The following is a 12169-nucleotide window of genomic DNA, read 5'->3' as shown; positions in this document are numbered from 1 at the left end:
TTGCTGGTTATTGATGTACATGACTGCAGATTTGATGGCTTCTGGTCTACATGTCTGATGATGTGCTGGTTCCTAGTGAAGCTACTGTAGATTTGCTTGTTTCTAATCTGCACACTGTGTGCTGGTTCCTGATGTACACGACTGTAGATTTGCTGGTTCCTGGTCTACACACTGTGAATTTGCTGGTTCCTGATGTACACGACTGTAGACTTGCTGGTTCCTGGTCTACATACTGTGAATTTGCTGGTTTCTAAGGGCACACAAAACTGTAGTGTAGGACTCTACACTTGGTTGGCCCTTAATACGAATAGGAGGAGTCCCTATATTTAAGCTTTCAAAGCTCAGCACAGATCTACTTATTTAGTTTGCTATAACGGTGTCATTTCCTTTTTAACATGATTATGTGTTTTGATATCCCTTACAAGTAACATACAGTAGAGCAAGGCATCATTTAACTAGTGTACTGAGAGTATTGATAATACTGGTAATTATCATCCTTTCGGTGTTTCTACTTGTGTTTCCAGGAAGAAAGTATTCCATTACACTAGACTACAAATTACATCATCACCATTATTTAGTAAATAGACGGGAAGATGCCAAAAAGACAAACGAGCTAGAATGCCACAACATTCATTTGGCCTCGTAATCCATCTTCTTTGTCCATACATCTTCCGTATTGAAGTTTTTCTCTCTCTACAAGACAAACAGAAAGTGCACACTAAGATGATTTACTTGTTTTTGGAATTGCTAATAGGGTTTCTTCTTAAGGAAGCCTGGCGCTACCATTTACTTCCAAATCCGACCATTTATCAATATTAAAGAAAGATTTCTCTGATCCTAACTTTGTTTGAATTCCTAGTGACAAAGAGGATTTACTGTTTCAGTTGTCTTTGTTTGCATTTGATTTGACCTTTGGCATGTCTTAAATAAAATGCCATAACTAATGCAAAAGAATGCAACTGGAATACTAGAAGAGTTTGAAATTCCGACTCTCATCTATTGGAAGAAAGACACATTATAAAGGGATGAATGAAACTTAGAAGAAATGTTCTAATCCTACTTTATTAGTGACGTTTTTTCCTGCAAAAGTGCAACATAGCACGGAAAACCTTAGGCAATTTGATTTTCGTTTTGTCGGAATTAGAAGTCCTCTGCTATTACACTTTTATATTCACACTCGATACCATCATGTTTCCTTAATTAGAAGTAAATGTGAGGACAATCAGGTTAAGAAGGTGTGCAGAAGCTAGTTGTCCCAATAATGGCTTCTGCAAAAAAAAATTTATACGTCTCTTTGACAACTCGACAAAGTCATTGTGTATAAAAGTTAGCCGGGACTTTGCAAGTTTTATCTAATATAACAATCCCCACAAGGCAAACAAATTTGTCTATTTGGGGAACTGTGTCATTTTATCGGTTAGAAGAAAGAAATTAGAATTACCAAAGCCTTAAAATTTACTTATGGCTTATATAAGATTAATGAATGTTGACCCATTTAAAAATGTCATCTTAAGTCTACGTTGGCAATGATCAAAATCATTTATTTCTTTTTTCCCAGGGACATATAGTTTTTGGGCTGTCCGTCCGTCTGTTTTCTGTTAATCCCTCCGCAAAAACTTGCACCTTGCCCATAACTTTTGAATGGTTGGTGCTAGAGCTTTCATATTTCAAATACCCGGTATGTATTTCTTGTGAGAAGACCTTTCTTTTGGTACCAACATATTTGACCTCTTCATATTGGAGTTTGACCTAGTTTTGCAAAATTTCACCAAACTTTATCCTTGGCTTTAACTTTTGAACAATTGGCTCTAGGTTTTTTTTTATATTTCACAGCTGTATTTCATATAATATCTTTGGATACCAACATTTTTTTAACTCTGACCTTGACCTTTGAGTTTGACCTACATTTGTAAAACTTTAACCCATAACCTTTGAACGGTTAGGGCTTTCATATTCCACTTAATATTCCTTGTGACAAGACCTTTCCTTTGGTACCACTATTTTTTTTTTAACTCATAACCTTGACTTGGAGTATGCCCTACTTAAAAAAAAATTAACCTTAGTCATATTTTCTGAATGGTTAAAACTAGGGCTTTCATATTTAACATGTGTATTCCTGGTGACGAGACCTTTCTTTTGGTATCAACACTTTTAAAGTCTTGACCTTGAAGTTTGACCTACATTTGATAAAACCTCAGCCTTGAGCTGCAGAATAATTTAATTTGTCCTTAGGGATCAGTACTTCACAAACACTTCTTGTAATTTTAGTACCATACAAAGCTTATCCACTTAAAGAGATCATTGGGTTAGCGCCCTATCACTTTCTTAATAAAATAAAGCTTGTTTCTCGTAAAATTCCACAATTAAGAACATTTTCGCATTTGATTTGTAAAACTAGTGTATGTGAGGGGGGAAATGGCGCGGGAATGTAGAGAAAAAACGTGCAAATCTCGGGTCCTAGCAATCGCAGGATATAACAGAGAAATTTTCTTCAGTGAGTACATTAAATTTTCAGTTTAATCAATGATTTTTTTTCAGGGTGATTGACCTAAGGTTCATAAGGTCATAGGATACCCAAAATTTGGAGAAAGTGGTGATTTGATATTTTCTTGTTTTTGCCGTTTTTAAGGACATACACAACGTACCTTACCTACTGATAATTTTTCAAGATATTCTTAATTTAAGATTATAGTGTCATCAGGCGTTCGTAGACAAAAAAATCAGCAGGCATTACCAGGGGTTTTGAAAAGATATCAATTGATGAAAATTCTTGTATAATTCAAAGAAAGAAAAATACTAAACATATATTCTAGATGTTTTGTTCATCCAAACTTGTTTTAGAGGTGTACAACAGCATATAAAGACATTAAAATGTAGCACATAGTTCCTTTAAGTATCGAAACTCTTCAACTCCAGGGAAAAGACAATAAAGTTCAACCTACGTTGTGTATGTCCTTAAGTTCAAATTTATTACATGATAAAATTATAGTAAATTTGCATTTTTTCTGCGGGCTTTCATATTTTCAAAGTTTTGCATCGAATTTCAATATAGATATAAAAGTAAAGATTTGGGGAGAATGAAAAATAAGCCAGGATTTATAGGGAAATTTTGTGATAAATATGAGTTTTAGCAATAATTGACCTGCACAAACTACCGTATTTAACCGATTTCTATAGCATAATTTTTGAGTATCATCTGTACTCAAGACAACATAAAGAGATTTGGCAGGATCGGGAGATATATAAAATCTGCAAAATCAGCGTGCGAACCAATCGTGATTTTCTAATGTATAAAAGATCACCAGTTAATTTTTTAAGAATAAATACCAGTGTCAGTTCTGTAATTGTGTAATCTTTCTTCATTGCTGTTTAGCTTTGAAAAGTTTAGATAGTGTGCGAGCCTTGTTCTACCTCTTGATTTTCTCATCGCTGTTCATGACATATTCGTTCTTCACGCGGATGCGATAGTTCCAAACCAAAAAAGTCTACTTGCCTTTCATTAACTTTCTTCAGTTATTGATCTCCAGACAATACTTGTTGTCATGTTGAATTATCTCTCTTATACTAATGGATTTTTTTTTTTAAAGTTTGATGAATTTGTTTTTATCTTAAGAGAGTTTATGCATCAGGATTGCACATTATTTCTAGTTTTGATGTACAGTTGTATTTACTTATCCTGATTTTTTAGGAAATCTGTCTATCTCTTTAACTATGTACAGGTCAATTAAATGTGAAATTTTTAATCCAGAAACTAAATTATACTTTATGAATTTTAAGTTAATTTTGATGAAAAGGGTTGTGGACTATCCATGAACTTGTTTATCTAGAATGTGAACATGAATCTAGTAAGAACAAAGGTAAGAACTAGTTTATACATGTATCGAGACTGAATATGAACCTAGTATGAACAAAGTTTTCGACTATCTATGAACTAGTTTATCTCTCTGAACATGAACATAGTATGAACAATATAAAGATATTTGGACTATCCATGGACTAGTTTATGTTTAGACTCTGAGTATAAACCTAGTAATGAACAACGTGAAGAATCTTGGACTATCTGTGAACTAGTACGGTACTAGTATATATATATAGACTCTGAAAATGAACCTAGTCTGAAAAATGTTACGAGTCTTTGACTATCCATGAACTAGTTTCTCTCCAGACTCTGAATCTGGACCTTGTTTGAATAATGTAAAGAGTCTTGGACTCTCTATGAACTACTTTATATCTAGCCTGTGAACATGAACCTAGTATGAACAATATAAAGAGTCTTAGATATCCATGAACTATTTTATTTAGTTATTTAGTTTAGACTGAAAATGGACCTAGTATGAACAAAGAGACTTGTCCATGAACTAGTTTATATATCTAGACTCCAAAAATGGGCCAAGCACTGCATTTCATTAAATTAACTAAAATACTATAGTATCGATACGATAGTAAAAATCCTGATTTATACATGTATGTCTTTTTTATTTTCTCTTAAAAAACACACATTTTTATTATACATAAATTTAAGAGATTTAGCTTTTGACAGAAAAAAAGTTATAGCATTACTATTTAATTCTATAATTATCTCATTTGATATCATGCTTGTTTACATAAGTCTAAGAGAAGCAATTTTCAAATGACATTGTTTATCAACAATCACTAGAATACATAAAATACCTGACAGTGGTTGCTGATTTCACAATTATTACAAATATGGCGAACAGACAGGTTCACTCGTCGATTGCCAGATAATTCAGTTGGGAAAACACTTGCTTACAGTTTGGGGCCTGAGTTTGAATTCTTGTCTAGTCCGTGGCAATTTCTCCATTCCTGCATGTTCCAATTTATTATTTTATTTTGCTTGTTTTTTTTTTTTTAAATTGAATTAAAGAGAATAATTGTTTGGAATACTATAATCACCTTGCTCCGGGGCTATTACTTTCTACCCTCATGGATACGTTTAGGAAAAATGCCAGATTTTTTTTCCAAAACATATCCATGACGTACATAGGAACTAAAACATCTGATCGCTCTGTACAACATAGTCTGTTAAAATGCTTGAGGCATGAAATTGAGTTCGTTTTCATATTGAAAAAGGAGGCGTTTTCTGTTCGATTTAGAAGAGATCTGACTGCATTATTTATCATCGTCATTTTGCTACTGAGACTTGCTGTGGAATTTCCTCATAAACCATAAATAGGCGCGCCTAGATGACAACAACACATGGTGGTGGAAAATAACATTCTTCAATATAATCATTGCGGCATTCAATGCATCAATATGCTTTGCAATATTAGTGATTTTTATCACCACAAATAAAGACAACTACCTCTGTCTGAATATTATATTAATAATACACTGTAATAATAATAATAATAAACTTCCCGAATTGGTTTTGTTGACATGCATTATCAATATAAGTAAGCTCTTATGAAAATTTTGTCCACATATGACGTCAGAAAGTCTAATATTAAGACATTGATGCTTGGGTAGAAAATCTCACTGAATGGCTTGAGTCTCACGCCCCCAAGTGTGAATCGCCTCAAATACGGCTCAAGATTGAGATATAAACTATGGAAATATATAATTCCTTTAAAATTCCTTCACAGTATATACTATATTTAACAAATATTTTTGTTTGACAGCTTATGTGGCATGAATAACAAGAGTATTTTTGTCTGGAAATAACTTGGATAACGAGAACTTATATTTGTGACCCTGTACCAAGATTTTAGTTGGACGAGGTCAAGGTCACAAAGTACAAAGTATTAAATGGTTGTCTAGGAAAAATTCTGAAATTAACATTTGAAACTAATACTTTAGACAAATGTTCCTTGTGACTCGAGAAATGACGTTTACCAAGGGTAATTTGGACAGAGTTAAAGGATTCAAAACTATAAAAATTGCCTTGACTATAACTTTAAAGCGGAGAAACATTAAAATATCATACTACGCACATAGGTTGATTGTGACCAGATTGTGCGTAACAATTCTAAACCATAGTCATCTGGTCAAGGTTAAGGTCATTGGGTTTCAAGTGTGAAATTCTTTACCATACCGTAATTTCCCAATAGAATAACCTATGATGACGGTTAATTATGATCATGGAATATGACATTACCCTGAACAAGGGTCATTTAGTCTGGGCAAAGGTTGGACGGCATGCACAGAAGTATCAATTACCGAAAGTCTTGGAAACGTAACACACTTTAAGACTTGACATTATCGACGACGTTTTAGCATTCCTACGTTGATTTGATATATTCCTTTGAACCCGAAGTGAAAAACACCACCGAGTCTGATACATTTGTTTAATATTTGGATATTTTACCAGAAAAAGACATTAAGAACAAACTAACAACAACACTTTATATAAATCGTGATAACTTCAATTTTTCTTTGTCATCTTCTCTTATTTATGTAGCAATATACAATTATCACCTGCATGTGGAGTTCATGTCTCCCTGTTAATTCGATACGCAAGAGCGTGTTCTACGTATAAACAATATCTAAAAACAAGACAAGTATTGACAAATAAGTTGATAAAACAAGGATATCGAGAGTCTCGTTTAATTTTGCTAATTCTATGGTCGATTTAATGACCTTGTTAGCAAATCTATCGTTAAATCGAATGTTGACTAACGTTTTTCATACAGATTATTAGACCATTATTTTCACACTAAATTGTCTGTGGATTTTTTCATTTACCCGATCATGACAAGGCGCACACGGCGGCTGTGACCGGTCGACACGAAATGCTTACGCATCCATGGCACCTGATTCCACTTCTGAGGTTTTTAGAGGTCCCTTTTTGCTCTGCTCCCAATTTTTATTGTTCCAATGGATTTTTAGCTTGATTACTGTTCGTTTTCTTCAAATTTCTTTGAAAGAGCACCAGGAAGTCATATTTAGCACAGAGTTGTGGTAACCATGAAATATACCACGATTCTCAGTCGGATGTTTGCATAAGGTCAAGGTCACATGCCAAGAAGTTTTAAGGGTCATGACTTTTTAATGCTAAGATGTAAAAAATAATGCATTTATACCGAAGGTTGATCACGATCAGAGGTTAATCACAGCAGGAATTAGGTCACAGTTCTTTGCAGTTTAATCTTAAAGATTATAAAATAGCAGAGTCCTTTTCTAACCCATATTAAAGTTTATCATTTCTTTAGCTGCCAAGCGGGGGTATTAGCTACTTTAGGACTGACTCTTCTAGCTTTGTTCCATTGTCATTATTATAGTAACTAATTTAAGTTTCAGGGGATTTTTTTTTCATTATGACTTACGTTTTTCGAAATGTTGTAACCTCTTTGATGTGTTAACCATATAACATGTTTAGCGAAATTCTACAGAAATTTTCTTAGTGTTATCCCCACAAACATGGTGTTGGTAATCTCTCTAAAATACAAATTTTCTGTGGTAGGTAAATGTCAGAATAGGATCTCAGAAGAGTTCCGAAATGCCAAGATGTAATAGTTTAAGATTAGCTTCAATATTCTTGGTATAGTTTTATTACTTTTATTGCGAAGGAGGATCATACGTGTAATAAGCCAAAAATGTTTTAGCACCTTTTTATACACGGAAGAAACACAGACAATTATGACGATAAAAAGATAAGCTTTACATGCACTCTATGACATGAAAAACAATTTGCTGATAATGGCAATGGCTTTTTGTTTAGTCCCTGTCAATATAACAGCTTAAAATGATACGTCGGAGGATGGTAGATTGCGGACCTTATGTGCAAGGAACATCGTAGTGGTAAACTCCAGAGCAATTATTGGTAATAAGTGCGTCCACTCTCCCTCTCACTTCCACTTAAGGCGCCAGGATACCATAGAAAATCGATGTCTATCAGCGCATCCTTTGCACTCATAATCGATATCGAAAAGTTTCCGCGATGAAATATTAACAGCTTCAATCATCGAGACCGGGGCCTTCATTCTATGTCCATGCTTATTTATATCGGATCTGTACAAGAGCGACGTCATAATCTCGATTTATTACCGTCTTTGATGGATGGCCAACCTTGCACGGTTTTGGAGAGCAGGGTTCCGTATTTGGATTGGTAGTATCCTGAATAAGGGGTTTACATCCTGAGGTTTATAGCATAAGCTATAATTCTTTCTTGGTCTTATTTCCAATCATCCAGGAATGACTGTTTTAGTTCTATTTATGGAGGGTTTAGTATCGTTCAATTAGGACTCCATCGTATAAAATAACACTTACGTGCATTTACTTTTTCGTTCTTTGCAAAATGGATATCTAGACAATTTTTGCAAAATATCGATATTGATGTTATTTTTGTCTCAATGTATTTTCTTTTTAATGTAAAATTCTTATATTACAAAGTTTATTTATCATACATTGTGTCTCTTTTTATATATAAGATACTTTTGGTCTTATTTTAAAAAAAATTCAAACAAAAATTCAAGCTATAATCTAAAATCTACATAATATATTATGACAAGTAGCAGAGTATTCTGTATTTAAAATACCAACCTATCTTTCCTCGAAAATCGATTATCTTCCAGTGTGCATGTATATATCAAAGTAAATGTATTTTAGGTAACATGCATAATGTATGTTTACTTCAAGTATAGAAGCAACCACTGACAGTGGAATCTATGAAAGAGAGGAGAATACTCTAACTCCTCCATTCTGTTGGTGAATGATTGAAAGTCGCTAAAATCGGGGTAATATGAATTCTATTCCTTAAACTTTGAACGACTTTTTAAAATATTAATAAATGAAAACTTTTCACCTGCTGATGGACGTTTTAAGGATTAAACAGAATGTAGAGCTCATACGATGTGAATTTCTGTTTAGAACTCTCGAAGAGAATAAGAATTTTAAATTAGTTTTCATCAAATTAATTGACTCCATGGTTTACTGAACATTCGCTTTAAAGACTGATGCATCAATACTTTCAAGTGCTAAGGCTGATAAATTTGGAATATATTTTGACAAATTGGTTTATTTAAATTCAGAAGGTCATAATTCAATAGAAAATAATGCTAGTATCAGATGTTTTTTAAGTACTAGTATCTCATGAGCCTTTTATATAGTGTATAGTGTGAAAGTGTCTTTAAAAAGAAAAAAAAATCAATCATTCATCGAAAGGAACCATATATAAAAGGAGGACACACTCAGTTTTTATTACTTATTGCCATCTACTTATAGTGGCGAACCAGGACTAAATGTTCATAGAAAATAAGGACAGATTTCTGACACGGGGACAAGTTTTCTGGGCCATCAGTAAATGGAATTTGCTAACTGTGCTACATGTAAATAGGAAGCGCAGAACGTGTCAGTGAACTTGTTCGGATCTTCTCGGTGGGCATTGTCCCTGCATCGGTACAAGAAAAATCTGACGCTGTTTAGTGGACATTGCAGGATCTGACAAGCCGACACAGTCCAGTTTGATTCTTTACATGTCTTTTTAAGCCCGCGTGGACAATATCGATCTCGTTTGTGGCGAGGATTATATTAATTATGAAGAGTATTGAGTTGATGGATGATCAGCGAGGCTATCCTAAACTAATTAAACGTGAATTACACTTGAGCGTAGTTCTATCCGATTTTAAGGACCAAAAGACTGGTCTCTCTGGAGTTTTAATGTCTTGGCAGATACATTCCAGGCCAACATGACAGAGGTCAAAGCAGTAAATTTGAGCTTTCACATAAATACATGTAATATGTCAGATACATGTAAAAGTCAACAGTTAGAAGTTAAAAGAGTAGGCCGTTCAGCAAATATGTCAGGGAATAGTCAAAAGAGTAGATTGTACAGCATATATATGTCATGCATTAGTCACAATTCGAAGCAAAAGGAGTAGGCCGCGGCCGTAAAGCGAATTTGAACAGGAGTGATGAAAAACCAGGTTGGTGAATTATCTGCTGTTTACGTACTACATGTACGCAGCATTGAAAATTATTTTCAAGTTCGATAATTCATTGAAAAAGAATATTATTTTAATTATTTAATTCATAATTGAAACATGTCTCGTGAGATCTTATGTATTGCCTATTGAATGTCATTATATGCGAGAAATAAAACACCGAATGACGCATGCTTAGTTGCAGCAGCTGTTCTTCGTGATGTCGCGTCAATATTTTGAGGGCGTGAGAGGAACGTGTCAAAAGTTGTTATTACATACTCAATTTGGATTCATACCTGTGAAGTTTGTATCGTATCTACAACGCCTTGATATATAAAAAAAATGTGAAGATGATTGATAAGATGAAAATTGAAACTGTTATAAGTAAAAAGAAAAAAATATAAGGTTGAAATTACTTTTGAAGAAAATGGCTTTAAGCTTTCTTATATCATCCTTTGTGAACGTAAGATCTATTCTTTTGCATTGTTAAGAAGATTGAAAAAAATGAATAGAACAAGACTTGAAATAAGGTATCACATGTGCAAATGTAGAAGAAAAAAGAAACAAATTTAATATAAACGACCTTAATAATGTACTTTTTGGAATTAAATTGTTCGACTTTAATTAGTTTTATTTTTTTCAAAAGGTCATTAAAAAAACTCAGATACACAATATATATATATATATATATATATATATATATATATATATATATATATATATATATATATATATATATATATATATATATATATATATATATATATATATATATTGGTTGGTTAATGATCTATATTTTAATCCATTTGATTAAAGTTTGCTTTTTTTTTTACATATCAAAACTTTTGAAGAATATGCCCTTATATTTCATCTTTTAATTACACATATACACCATATATACATGTAGCTTGTGGTCGGATAAAGGTTTTTGAGGTCAAATTCAAAGAAAGAAGATGTGTTTGTGAAACACTGATGCCCCCGTATGGCAGCTTATGGTGAAGGTTAAAGTTTCTTAAATGCAAGTCAAACTCCAGGTCAAGAGATCAAAAATGTTGGTACCCAAAGAAAGGTCTTGTCTCGAGGAATGTACCTGTGAAATATGAAAGCCCTAGCCTCAATCGTAGAAAAGTTATAGCGAAGGTTAAAGTTTTTTTAAAAGTAAGTAAAACGTCAAGGTCAAGGTCAAATGGTGCCCAAGGGAAAGTCTTGTCACAAGTTATACACATGATCGTGAAATATAAAAGCCCTAGAACCAAACGTGCAAATGGTATGGCCAAGGTTAATTTTTTTAAAAGTAGTCAAACTCCAAGGTCAAGGTTAATGCTAAAATTGTTGGTATCCAAAGGAAGGTCTTTTCACAAGGAATAAACATGTGACGTATGAAAGCTCTAGCACTAACTGTTCAAAAGAAATGTATCATTATTAGGTATTTGAAACATAAAAAAAAATCATGACACAAACAGGATATATGCATAGACAATTGTATCTTTGTTGGACAAATACAATATAAGCCATATATATTTCATCAAATCCTGTTATTGAAGTACAATATGAAAAATACTGTTTTTAAAAGCAGTTATCAAAGTTGTGCTTATGAAATGAATATTTAGTAATATATCTCATTGTCACAAAAAGTACAGTGGACTATGTTAAGACAAAATTTTTATTGCCATGAAACCGTATAACTTTGATGCTTTCCTTGTATTTCTGAGTATTTTATATAATTCTTTGTTGATAATATATTTATTTATAAGAAAAATATTTATTTTCTGCCAAAATATTGCTAGTGAAAAGCAAATTAATTTGTGATATCCTTTTGTCACAAAAGGCATATTTATTTAAGTTACAAAATTCTTTTGTCATGAAACCCTATAACCTTTGATGCTTTCCTTGTTTAAATTAAATAGTTCTTCGTTAAATTGAAAAAATATATTGTTTTGTAGGAAAAATATGTATTTTTGTCCCCTACAAACGGCTAGAATTAGAATTGCAGTTAAGTCTGTAGAATACAAAAATTTCCCCTTTTTGTTAATTTTTATTTATTTATTTATTTATTTTTATTTTTATATTAATGTTTCCTTGGGGGGGGGGGGCTACATGTACGTTATCATATTTGTCTATCTTTAATAAAGCGGCTATATAGAATGCAAGTCATTGAATCAAAACTATTGATGATGCCATTAATTTAATTATTATAACGACTTCAGAATGATGTTATTTTTTAAGGGCCAAATAATCTTTTTTTGTGATGTACGTTATATTTTATTCGTATTCTGTTGTACCCAGAGCCG

Source organism: Saccostrea echinata, unplaced genomic scaffold, assembly GCF_033153115.1.
Source record: "Saccostrea echinata isolate AGI-Se365-2 ecotype Australia unplaced genomic scaffold, CSIRO_AGI_Sech_v1 ptg000004l, whole genome shotgun sequence".
NCBI classification, from domain to species: Eukaryota; Metazoa; Mollusca; class Bivalvia; order Ostreida; family Ostreidae; genus Saccostrea; species Saccostrea echinata.
This window is presented reverse-complemented; position numbering follows the sequence as displayed.